General features: G+C 47.0%; 1 protein-coding gene across 1 annotated transcript in view; it reads left to right on the top strand.

Moving 5' to 3' along the window:
* CCDC7 (coiled-coil domain containing 7) overlaps positions 1–13,389 on the top strand; it is an 820,938-nt gene that overhangs the window by 247,687 nt on the left and 559,862 nt on the right. The window lies entirely within an intron of this gene.

The following is a 13,389-nucleotide window of genomic DNA, read 5'->3' as shown; positions in this document are numbered from 1 at the left end:
TGTTGGCGGTACTCGGGCCGCAAAGAAGCGGGAGTCAGTGGCATTGGCCTGGTATCTCAGGACCGTGAAGAAGAGCAGCAGTGTCAGCAGTGGCTCCCTGCCACTATCAGGAAGCCCGGGGCTGGTGCAGCCACAATGGTGTGGCATTGGGTGAATGAGGCCGTCTGCAGCGCTCCGCGGTCGGCAAGCGTAACACAAACCATGGTCCCTCTCCCAGTCTGTGCGCATTAGTTGTTCAACGCCGATCACATACAGCTCTTTTGGATTACCGCACCCCAGATGCATGATTCTGCACTTCTTGGCATTGAATTCCAGCTGCCAAATCTTTGACCACTCTTCAAGCTTCCTTAAATCACTTTTCATTCTTTCCACTCCTTCAGGCATGTCCACTTTGTTGCAGATCTTAGTATCATCCGCAAATAGACAAACTTTATCTTCTATCCCTTCTGCCAGGTCACTCACAAAGATATTGAACAGATCCGGTCCCAAAAAAGATCCCTGTGGCACTCCACTTAACACTGTTTTTTCTTCAGACTAGGTTCAATTTACCATTACATGCTGTCTTCTGTTAGTCAACCAGTTTGAAATCCATGCTACTACTTTGACACCCACTCTCAAGCTTATCATTTTGTTCATGAGTCTCTTAAGTGGGATTGTATCAAAAGCTTTACTTAATTCCAAGTAAATCACATCCAGCGTTCTTCCCTGATCCAATTCTCTAGTCACCCAATGAATAAAATCAATTAGATTTGTCTGACAGGACCTTCCCCTTGTGAATCCATGCTGCCTCAGGTCAAGCAACCCACTGGATTGTAGATAGTTCACTATCCTTTCCTTCAGCAAAGTCTACATTAATTTTCCCACCACCAAGGTGAGTCTAATTGGCCTGTAGTTTCCAGCCTCCTCTCTGTTCTCAATCTTATGATGTGGGATCACCACTGCTCTTCTCCAATCTTGCAGCACCACTCCCATTACAAGGGATCTATTGAACATGTCCTTCAGCAGATCTGCCAGCACATCTCTGAACTCCCTCAGTATCCTGGGATGTACCTCATCTGGCCCCATGCCCTTTTCCACTTTCAGTTTTTCTAGCTCTTTCCATACATTCTCATCTGTAACAGGGTTTCGTCTACTTCATCCCCATCCATAGTCTTATCAGCTTGTGATGGTCCTTCTCCAGGGTCTTCTTTAGTGAACACCGAACTGAAGTATTTGTTTAATATTTTGGCCATTTCTTCGACTCTCTCCACACATTGATCTTTGTCACCTTTAAATTTCACTATACCACTTTGGACTTTTCTCCTTTTTCTGATATATATGAAAAATGTTTTGTCACCTTGCTTTACCTCTTTGCCAATCCTTTCTTCCGCTGGACTTTTTGTTTTCTTGATTTCTTTCTTCGTCTTCCTTAGTTTCACGAGATATTCTTCCCTGTGTTCCTCATTTTGGGATCCTTTATATTTCTTGAACGCTGCATTTTTTTGCCTTTATTTTATCAGCCACGTACTTTAAGAATCAGATTGGTTCCTTATTTATTTTACTTTTATTTACTTTTCTAACATATAGATTTGTTGTCTTGTAATTGCTCCTTTTAGTTTGGCCCACTGTTGTTCCACCTCTCTCATTTTCTCCCAGTCTTCTAGTTCTACCTCCAGGTACATCCCCATTTTGACAAAGTCTGTATTTTTTAATTTCAAAACTTGGGTCTTTGTGTGACCTCTCTGAATCCTGTTTACGATATCAAACCATAATGTTTGATGATCACTGGTGCTCAGGTGGGCATCCACCCAGACATTAGAGACATTATCCCCATTAGTGAGCACTAGGTTGAGTATAACTCTTTCCCTCATGGATTCCATTACCATTTGTTTGAACAGAGCCCCTTGCAGGGCATCCACTACCTCTTTACTTCTGGTAGATTCCACAGAAGGGATTCTCCAGTCTGTCTCTGGCAGATTAAAATCTCTAACAATCAACACTTCTTCCTTCTTTTCTATCTTTTGGATGTTTTCAACCAGATCTCTGTCTAGTTTTTCCTTTTGAGTTGGAGGCCTGTAAACCACTCCAGTAAAAATGGATGCACCATCATCTTTTTTTTAGGATGGCCTAAAATGTTTCTTCTCTATCCCACATTCCTTGCGGTTCAGTTGCTTGGATATTGTTTTTGATAAAAGAACTACTCTCCCCCTTTTCTGTCCTCTGTCCTTCCTTAACACGTTATAGCCCGGTATGACTGTATCCCAATCAGGAGACTCAATGAACTAGATCTCTGTAACAGCAACTATGACCAAGTCCTCTTCCACCATTAAGGCCTGCAGGTTTTGGATTTTATTGCCCAGACTACGAGCATTTGTGGTCATAGCTTTCCAGCTTGTCTCCCTGGGATTGCTGCTCTTCTTAATAATCTTTTCTGCTATTTTGAGCTGATTGACTTTGTTGTTTTCTTCTCCCAATTCCTGTTTTGCTTGGGGGTGACATGGCAATTTCATTGGCCACCTCCTGCCATCTCCATCTTCTAGTTTAAATGCCTCATAGTATATGCTCTGAATTTCTCACTTAGCATCCTTTTTCTGGCCAAGGACAAATGTAGACCATCTTTACAGTATAACCTTTTACAGTTCCATAGACTGCCCCATCCACCAGTGTAACCAAAACCACTTGATTTATACTATGCTTTGAGCCAAACACTGACGTTATGTATATAGATAACTTACAAGCATAGAAAATGAAAGTCACAAAATTATTTAGATTTTAGAAAAAGCGAAACAATAGCCTGCTTTTCAAAGGGAAGAAAATGTGAGATCTCCATGTCTGTCTGTGTATCCCCCTACATAACCATTGTGTTTAATGACATATCAACACCTGATTGTTCTCTCTTCCTCTCTCCTCCTTGATCTCTGGCAGTCATCTCTCCTTTCTTCCCTCCTGGGCCATCGTGGTCCTCTATACCACAATCCCTCTTTCTCTACTTCTAGTTCAGCATAATTCCTGAGGGACCTCGCTTCCTAGATGGGCTGCCCAATGTTTTTATTCCCCTTAATTAGGTCAAACATGGATTCCTGTCTCCCTCTTTATCTACTTTTTCATCCTTTATTCCTTCTCCCTTCTGTCTTTCCTCTCAAACTATTAACCCCAGTCCTATTTCCTTCTTCCTCTCAGACAATCTACCTCCTTTTTTTAGTGCAACTCCTCTCTGTCAGGCCAGCAGCAGAGCATATAGCAGTAGCGGGAAATGCTTCTTATTGCTATGGTCACCTTGCTTTTTCTTGCTTTCCTCAGTGTGCAGTAGTGGCTGCAGAAGGTTCTGACTGTCACTATTGGCCCCTTTCTTCCTCATATCCTCACAAAGTACAGCAGTGGGGTTTATGGTTCTTGAGGGCTGCAATCAATCTCTTCTCCACTTCTGCTGGACTTGGCGGCATTGCGATTTGGGGCCCCTAATAGATGCAAATGGTTCCTCTTTGTCGCTCCTTCTCCTGGTCTGCAGCAATGTGGGATGAAGTTTCCAGGGCAGCAATAGGCCCCACTCTCACTCTCGTGGCCTGAGGCAGCAGCTCAGCTAATCACAGGTAGCAGCAGCCTGCTCTGTTTTCTCAGCTAAAAACTTTCTTGCATTCCTTCTGGCAGATCCCTGGAATGGTCTTGTGGACCCTTGGGGATCCAAAGACCTCAGGTTGGGAACCATTGATCTAGTCCTAGTGGAAATGCAGGTGCTCACATAGCCTAGATTATCTGGCAGTCTACAGCCACACTAGTATTGGTAGCTATTTAGATATTTTCAAAGCTTTATGGTTAGATCTGAGAAGAGTGCTGGATATGTACTAAATAGGAGATATTATATATTCATAAGCCCATGATGGTAGAGTATAAAGGAGGAAGATGGCAAAATCTGTCCTGGATAAGAAGTAATATCTTACAAATGGTCATACTGTATGACTGGCTGCTGGTATATATCCTTAGCAGTGTGAACAGGCAAATTTTTGGGGCAGCAGTAAGGAATAAGACCCGCACAGCAGAGCAGTTTTGTGATATGCTGGCAGAGTCCATACACTGGGCTGACAGGAAAAACACTCATGCAGCAGCACAGTGAGCAACATGACAGTAGGGCTCCCACCCTTCTGTTGGCAGGAGGAAGACTGGCACAAGTGAGTTGGAGACTAAAGGGTAGGATGTTGTGATTTAGAGAAGAGGGAGGGAAGGAAGGGGGAAGGGGAGTTTGTGAATGAGAGAAGAGACAAAGAAAGGGGAAGGTCAGATAGGTGCGAATGAGAGAGAAGGGAAGAGGAAGGGGAAGGGGAAAGGGAAAGGGAAAGGGATGTGAGTGGGGTGGAAGAGTGGAGTGAGAGGAAAAGGGAGGAAAATGAAGTGGGGTAGAGGAAAGTGTAGGGAAGTAGAGAGGGAGCAAGACTGTATGCGGTAGTGTGAGTGGGAGAGAGTGAACCACCCCTCCACAATTCACTCATCTCCCACTCTCCCAGGGAGTCAGATGATGGGGAAGAGTATGAAGAAGGTAGATTCCTGGGAAATGTGGCAGGGTTAGAAATATTATTTCTGACAAACTATCTACCACACCTCTGAGAACCCTGACCCCTGCCTCCTCCCTTCCCTAGCATTTCAAATCAAAACCTCAAGGGGGACTGTCTCCTCCCTTCAGTCCTAAAGCCTTGGGGAGGCGGGCAGAGTGCCATCTCATCCTTTGCCTCAGGCAGAAAATTGCCTTGAGCAGTGCCCGTGGACAGGAATAAATGGGCAAATTGGATGGCTCAGTTGGTCTCTTTCTGCTACCGTGTTTCCCCGATAGTAAGACACCCCTGATAGTAAGACGTAGTGGGAATTTTAGGGGGGTCGGCTAATGTAACACATCCCCCGAAAGTAAGACGTACCTGTCATTTCAAAAAAAAATTATTTTTAAATACCTGTCGGAGGGCCGCGTGGGTCCAGGCGGCTGGCGGCGGGAGCCGGGTGGTCGCGTGTTAAATCTAGGCCGCGGGCGGGTGGGCGCTTGTTCCAGGCGGCGGCGGCGGCGGGGGGGCGGGTGGACGCGCGTTAGTTCGAGACGGCCGGCGGGCGGTGGGTGGTTGCGTGTTAAATCTAGGCCGGGTCGCATGTGACTGCCTTGAGCGCCGAAAGCAGCCGGTAGCGGCAGCCGAAAGCAGCCGGCAGCGGCGAAAGCAGCCGGCTCCTCCGCCTGGATGAATGAATTCATTCACTGCCGCAGCCCCCACCGGCAGCCCCCAGCGCCGAATCGCAGGGGTCGCACAGGCGCTGTGGGCCTGTGCGCGCATTCATTCACTGCCGGTGGGGGCTGCCGAGGCAGCCCCCACCGGCAGTGAATGAATGCGCGCCTGTGCGACCCGGCCTAGATTTAACACGCGACCACCCGCCGCCCGCCGGCCGTCTCGAACTAACGCACGTCCACCCGCCGCCGCCGCCTGGAACAAGCGCCCACCCGTCCGCGGCCTAGATTTAACACGCGACCACCCGGCTCCCGCCGCCAGCCGCCTGGACCCACGCGGCCCTCCGACAGGTATTTAAAAATAATTTTTTTTTGAACACTCAGGTTTTTTTTCCAATATAAGACATACCCTGAAAGTAAGACATAGTGGGACTTTTGGGGGTAAAAAGAAAGTAAGACGCTGTCTTATATTAGGGGAAACACGGTATTTACTATGTTACTGTGTTTATCTGACCGATGAAGTAATGTGACTTTTCATAACATTTTATGAGTATGTTAAAGTATTTCAGCATTCTTTCTATGAGCAAACTATATTGGTTGAATTATTATATGAAACCTACCTTTGATAGGTGTTGAAATATTTTAATGAATGCTCGTCTTTATTTTAGTTTTTTTTAAATTTTTGCTTTTATCAGATGATAGTATAAGTCCATGTTCTTACCATCTCAAAACATGACTTATTCCCTGCATTATATATACAGTTAGTTATACTCATTGATTGGTAATTTAAATACAATTATAACACTTTAATACAGCTTCAGGCTCTCAAATTGATAAGCAACTAAACAGTAGTCTAGAGCTCTTTGTACAGGGAGAGAAGCTTAAGCCAGTCTTGCTTTTACCTCAATTAACTGCTGTACAACAAAATGGCACCCTCCACTGAGGAGAATGCGCTGGAGTTAATTTACTCTGGCGTATCCCCAGAGAATGGTATCAATTCAAGAAAGAAGATGGCAGATCTTCGAAGCCTGTGCTCTGATGGGCAGGCCTGGGCCTAACCCTAGGGTGAGACCCCAGCTGGGCCTGGGCCCAGGCCTGATCAAGGTCCAAGCATTGGAACCCGGCCTCTGGATCGGGCCCCAGTGTTGGGCTGAGGTCCAAGCATTGGGCCTATGCTGAGGTGCTGTTGTTGCACTTAGGCATAGAACTGGGCCCCTGCTTTGGGTCTCAGCCTATTCCCTATTCAAGGCTCTGGCTTCGGGCCTTGGTCTTTTGGGTGATTTATTTTTCTCCGATTTTCAAAACAGGATGAAATTCTGACGAAATTTAATTGGAATTTAAATTGTGCCATTTTGAAAAATGCCCTAAAACAAAATAGGAAATTTCATCATCTCGTTTCCCTCCAAATGTTCATCTCTACTAAGTAGCACCTTTGCAGCTACTTGGACAAATTTGAATTTATTCTGAAAAATGGCGCCTTTTTTTTTTTTTTTTTTAAACTTTTCCAGCTGTCTTGCAGACCCAGATAAGTCAGAATAGTTCTCACAGGACAAGCAGGATGGTAGTCCTCACATATGGGTGACGTCAGTGGACGGAGCCCTGTTACGGAAAACTTTTCTGTCAAAGTTTCTATAAAGCTTTGACTGACACTGGCACATCGATACCCAGGTCAGTTCCATCGATACCTGGGTCGATTCCATCAGTGCCATCGTCGATTCCATCGATGCCCAGGTAGGTTCCATCGATGCCATTGATGCCCGGGTCGGTTCCATCGATGCCATCGATGCCCGGGTCGATGCCGATGCCCATATCGATGCCATTGACGCCCGGGTCGATGCCATCGATGCCCGTGTTGGTGCCATTGATGCCCATGTCGATGCCATCAATTCCATCGATGCCCATGTTAATTCCATCGATGCCCACGTCGATGCCATTGATGCCCTTGTCAGGGCCATCGATGCCGTCGATGCCTGTGGCCATGCCGTCAACGCCCGTGGCCATGCTGTCGATACCCGTGGCCATGCCACTGATGCCATCGGCGCCCGTCTCCATCCATCGATGCCGTCGACGCTCACGTCATTTCCATCTGTGTCCTCGTTGTTCCTGCTGCTGCTCGGGTCCTTGCCCGGCAGGGAGGCCGTCTCTGCAGGTGCCTGCAGCTTCCTGCAGCTCTCTGCTTGTGCCTGCAGCCAGCCCTTCTTCTTTTCCCGCCTTCCTGCTTCAGTCTTCGCGGCTGGGAGCCCCTCCTGCAGCCTGCCATCTCTCCAGCTTCGGAGCAGGGCTGCTCCGCTGCCTGCCTGGCTTCCTCGGGCCTTCCACTTGGCTGAGGATGCCACCAGCTTCCAGCTCTCTTTTCTCTTCTCCCAGTTCTCCTTAGGTGCGGGCGCGCGCCTCTCTCCCGCTTTTCAAGGGCCAACCAGGTGTGGCCCTCTGCTGAACCCTCCCTGGGTGTTGTCCTCTTCAGTCCTACAAAAGGGCTCAGCGTCCATTCCAGCTTTGCCTTCGCAAGGAGTTGGTCACTCCTGGGATCCTGCTGTCCTTCGCTCCAGGAGTCGTCCTTGTTCCAGCACTTCTTCAAGGTCCTGTGTTTTCTGTTCTTTGTTGGAGCTCCTCGTCTTGTCCTATTGTCTACGTTCCAGTCCTGATGTTCACCTGCTGTTCTAGATGTCCGTGTTCCAGCCCTAAGGTCTGTCTCCTGATCCAGTATCTGTGTTCCAGTCCAGATATTTGTTCCTGATGTCCGTGACCCATCTCTGTTATTGCTTCTCCTGATCCTGAAGTCCGTGATCCTGTCTTGCTCTCCTGAACCCCTGGTTCCTCGTTCCTGAGTCTTCTGTACGCTTGGTACCCCGCGGCAAGCCATGTTGTGGTCCGCAACCAGCCCCACGGGCGGGCTGAGTAGAGCGCTTCATGATACAAGCCAAGTACCTTGTTCCTGAGTCTTCTGAAAGCCAAGTACCTTGATCCTGAGTCTTCTGCAAGCCTGGTACCCCGCGGCAAGCCATGTCATGGTCCGCGACCAGCCCCACGAGCGGGCTGAGTAGGGCGCTTCATGATGCAAGCCATGTACCTCGTTCCTGAGTCTTCTGAAAGCCTTGTACCTCGTTCCTGAGTCTTCTGAAAGCCTGGTACCCCGTGGCAAGCCATGTCGTGGTCCGCGACCAGCCCCATGGGCAGGCTGAGTAGGGCGCTTCATGATGCAAGCCTAGTACCTCGTTTCTGAGTCTTCTGAAAGCCTAGTACCTTGTTCCTGAGTCTACGTCTATTCCTGACGTCTACGTCTGTGCATCCTACTACCTCGTTCCTGAAGTCTACGTCTGTGCATTCAAGTACCTCATCCCTGAGTCTCGTCTGAATCTCCATGTTCCAGTCTTCGCTGCCCAGGCCTCCATCCGGCCTGCCGCTTCTTGCCGTACCCTGCGGCAGGTCCGAAAGGGCTTGGAACTGTCGGAGGACTGTTCATAAGACTATCATTGCGTTGTTGGTGTTCCGAAGCGTGCAGGTCCGGAAGAAGGTCAGTATCTCCAGTCTTCAGTCCAGTCTTGCTCCCGTCCAGCCCATGCTCAGGCATGCCTCGCCTACCACGGCACCTCTTCGGAGTTCCTCTGAGGTTGATCCGTGGCCCAAGAACACACACCTCTTGGTAAGTGGGACCGCTCTCCTAGCGCTCCACAACAGTTAACTACCATAAATCCCATATAGAACACTTCTGGACAGCACAGTCACAATGAACTTCCTGTCCAACAACCACGCAGACATTCTGACAAATTCCTATATGTCTCTGCGTGCATACAACATAACCTCAGCCCCTCAATTCTTTCATTGCTGGACTATGGGATTTTTCACCATGCACTTTACTCATAGGTCCAGATTTGCTATGAATAAGAATCAGTGAAATTTCAATTATCAGTGGATCTAAGCTGTTCAACCGCTTTCATCCCTGATCCATATTCAGATCTGGAACCAAAACCTAGGCTGGTCCTGCTCATGCTCGCATTTACTCAGGGTTGCAGAGTTCGAACTAACATCTTCTCAACCCAATATGCATCTATTCTGCTCCATGCAGAGTTTCACATCAACTTCCTGGAGCTTCGAGCCATGAATTATGCCTTTATGACTTACAATACTGCCTCTGCAACAAACCTTTGTGTATACAGACAGACAGCATAGTGACAATGTGGTATTTCCAACACACAAGCACGCACAACCTCTTAGCTGCTCTGCTAGGAAGCTGCGCAGCTCTACCCTTGGCCCTTGCTCACTCCATGCATCCCCGGGCCACTTATCTAACAGATTTACTGAACACACTAGCAGACCTTCTCCATATAGGTTTCCATCCTTTCGGATGGTCTCGGACTACATGTGTAGCGAGAAAATCTTCTAGCGCTGAGGTCAACCGACCTTGCCCTCTGCGTCTGAATCGAATCATATGGTGGACAGATTCTACTCCCTACACATGTCTCGAATGACGCCTTTGCTGCAACAAAGGCCTCTTATATGTGTCTCTTTCGATGCCTCTCATAGCCAGCACTCTTATTTTGCTGCACTGGGACGGGGTTCACTGTTTCTCAGACCCACGTCCTGGCCGAGACCAATATGCTTTCCCATACTTCTCAATCTATCACACCAGTAACCAATTCGCCTTCTCACAGGTCAGTCTCATATCATGGACTCACTGATGTTCTCAGGTACTGGTAGCGTCACAAAAACCTTCCACACATAAATCTTACCATTCAAAATGGCATGATTTACCACATGGCGCATACAAAAGGGTATTACCCCGTTTTTTTCTACCCCACTCTTTTCTCTTACTCCCTCGGATTCTGCTCCCCAGACATCCTCCACATGGGTACACCTCGGTTCCAATTGGCGTACCACTTGGGAGTAGGGATACCCGATTAACAGTTCAACCCCTTCTGAGTCAGCTTACAATGGGTTAGCCACTGATTAAGCCGCCTCTATTTTTACTGGTTATGGAATGGGGCCTATATTTAGTGCTTACAAGACTCATACGTTCCCCGTTCGAGCCTTTCCATTCCTCTCACTTAACAGTCTGGCATGGGAAATTCTTTCCCTCGTAGTCATCACTTCTGTCAACAGGGTCAGTGAGTTCCAAACCTTGTTACATACTCACCCGACCCTGCGTTCCTCCGTGACCGAGTGGTCTTACGTATTCAACTTCATATCCTTCTTAAGGTAGACGCAGCATCTCACCTTACTCAGAATATACTCTGCCCACTTTTTCCCAACACCTCTCTCTCACCAGGGCGAGAGGGTTTTCCACTCCTTGGACTGTAAAAGTGCACTTGCATTCTATCTAGACTGCACTACACTCCATAGGAATTACACCTAATTCTTTCCTTCTGTGGCAAAAGCCAAGCTGCGAGTTTAAGTGGGCAAACAGACCTTTTCCTCCTAATTGACAGTCTGTATCTCTTTTTCCTACCAACAAGCAGCATTTCACTATAACACCGTGTGTAACCACACTCTGTTAGGGCCGTACCAGCCTCCATAGCTTACCTTTGGCCGGTGCCGCTTGTACATATTTGTAAGGCTGTGACCTGGAGCTCTCTCCATACCTTCGCAGCGCATTATTGCTTAGATAAGACTGGCCGGCATGCTTCCATGTTTGGCCAGTCCGTCTCCTCATCTTCTTTTCGGTTTAACTACCCAACATCCTTCCACCAACCCGTTAAGGGTTTCAGGATGCCCTCCTTACCAAATTCCACCCCTGTCGTTGCGCCTTTTGCACGCCTTTGGGTGTATTTGGTGCACTCTCGGGCATCCTCAGCTCGGTACTCACCCATATATGAGGACTACCATCCTGCTTGTCCTGTGAGAAAGCAAATGTTGCTTACCTGTAACAAGTGTTCTCACAGGACAGCAAGATGTTAGTCCTCACGAAACGCACCTGCCACCCCGTGGAGTTGGGTCTACCTACGTTTTATTATTTTAGTTTCGCTTGTGCTTTTTGCTATAAGATGAGACTGAGGGGAGACACCTGTGGTCACAGGGATAATTGCAGGCTGAGCATGCTCAGTGCACTCAGTGTGCCAGTGTCAGTCAAAGCTTTATAGAAACTTTGACAGAAAAGTTTTCCGTAACAGGGCTCTGTCCACTGACGTCACCCATGTGTGAGGACTAACATCCTGCTGTCCTGTGAGAACACCTGTTACAGGTAAGCAACATTTGCTTTCTAATTAGATGGAAAAGTAGCACTTTTCAGATTTATCCAGCTAAGTAAGTGCCGGTACTTAGCTGCATAAATTGGAACTTGTCTGGATTTTATTTTTATTTTATTTTTAATTTTTATATACCGGAATTCCTGTATGCAATACAAATCAATCCGGTTTACATGTAACAAAAAGGTTGACCTGGTCTGGGAGGTTAGACCGGGTTTTTTTACATAGAACATTGAACAATAACAATCAACCAATGAACATTAACATTAACATTATTACAAGGAACAATGAGAGTATCAATAATATTTAACAAATAATAAATAACCTTGTTCGTGTTTTGAATGGTATGTGTGTGTTCCCCTTTTTACAATGGACTTTAGTAGCGTATATCGACTGCAGTAAACGGTTATATAATATGTCCTCTATTAAATGACTGTTAAATAGGCATTGCGACTAAGCAAGTACATGTAAGAAATTAAGTGTAAGAAATTAAGTGTCAAGCAAGTGTCAAGCAAGTACGTGTAAGAAATTACGTGTAAGAAATTAAGTGTCAAGCAAGTAGTGGATAAGTCCACTACTTTTCTGCATAGGTCTGAACTTATGTGGCTTATGGTTTTCACATATATGAGCATGTGTGCATGCATGTATACTTGTATTTTATAACCTGTGCATATCATTTGTGAACAGGTAATAAAATACAGTATTAAATTACCATGTGTCCATAGTCAGGTATATATGGGCACACGCAAGCAGTTTTGAAAGTTATCTTCCTAATGAATATGCTTTAACCAAAACAAATACCTAATCCTACTAGTACATTGGTAACTTATGTTTTTCTTAAATATAAGAGAGAATCATGCAAGAAATGTTCACCTCTCACATGTACAGTACAACTAATTTGGACCCACTTTATCTGATCCCTCCTTTTAGAAGTAAAAAAAAAAAAGTGTAAATGAAAGGCATCCTTTATTTTTATGGTTCGGAAATAGGATCAAGCCAATGTTAAAGAATATCTTATGATCCAAGTCATTAAAAATACCTTTAACTTTTGTTCTAGATTAAATCGATCATAATTCAATATGGGCCAGATTTTATGCGCGGGTGTAGATTTGTTCGCGCAAACCGGAGCGAACAAATCTACGCCCGATTTTATAACATGTGCACCTTGCGTGCGCCGAACCCGAGGGGAGCCCCAATGGCTTTCCCCATTCCCTCCAAGGCCGCTCCGAAATCGGAGCGGCCTTGGAGGGAACTTTTTCTCCGGCCTCCCCCCATCTTCTCCTATCTAACCCATCCCCCAGCCCTAACTAAATCCCCCCCTACCTTTGTTGAAAAAGTTACGCCTGTCCGAGGCAGGCGTAACTTGCGCACGTGCTGGCGCGCCATGGCCCGGCAGAGGCCTCTGTGCAGGAGCACTCGACCCCGCCCCGGCCCGCCCCATGCCCCAGCCACGCCCCCAGCCCACCCTGATCTGCTGCCACACCCCCAGCCTTGCCCCCGGACCACCCCTTTTCGCAAGCCCTGGACATATGTGCGTCCCGGGGCTTGCGCGCACCACCAAGCCTATGCAAAATAGGCTCGGCACACGCAGGGACAAATTTGCTCAGGTTACACGCGTATGTTATGTGCGTAACCCTGAACTGAAGCTTTGCAATTATTCTAACTGATAAACAAGTGTTTGCTTATCAAGTAAATAATATAATTTATTTGAAAATGGAAGACAAATTTGGCTCGCATACCTCTCACTTTCGTTTTCCTTCCTCTCGCCCATACAGCTGATCGGTGTCCCAGTAGAAGTGTGCAAGAAATGTTCTCCGGAGTAAAACCGTCAGCAAGGTTGCACTGAGCATGCGATTGTGACACGCACTCATAAATCCCCACAGCAGCCTTGCTCCCTCCTTTCATGAGTTTCCCATTTGTAAAGGAATCCTGTGGGATCAAGGGACAGGGCTGCTATAGGGATTGTGAGCACATCCTGGTTCAGTTCCATGCTCATTGCGTCCTTACTAGTTTTTCTGCAGACGTTCTCAC

This window comes from Rhinatrema bivittatum, chromosome 2 (assembly GCF_901001135.1).
Source record: "Rhinatrema bivittatum chromosome 2, aRhiBiv1.1, whole genome shotgun sequence".
Lineage (NCBI taxonomy): Eukaryota > Metazoa > Chordata > Amphibia > Gymnophiona > Rhinatrematidae > Rhinatrema > Rhinatrema bivittatum.
The sequence above is the reverse complement of the archived record's forward strand: the minus strand, read 5'-3'. Positions and strand labels throughout refer to the sequence as shown.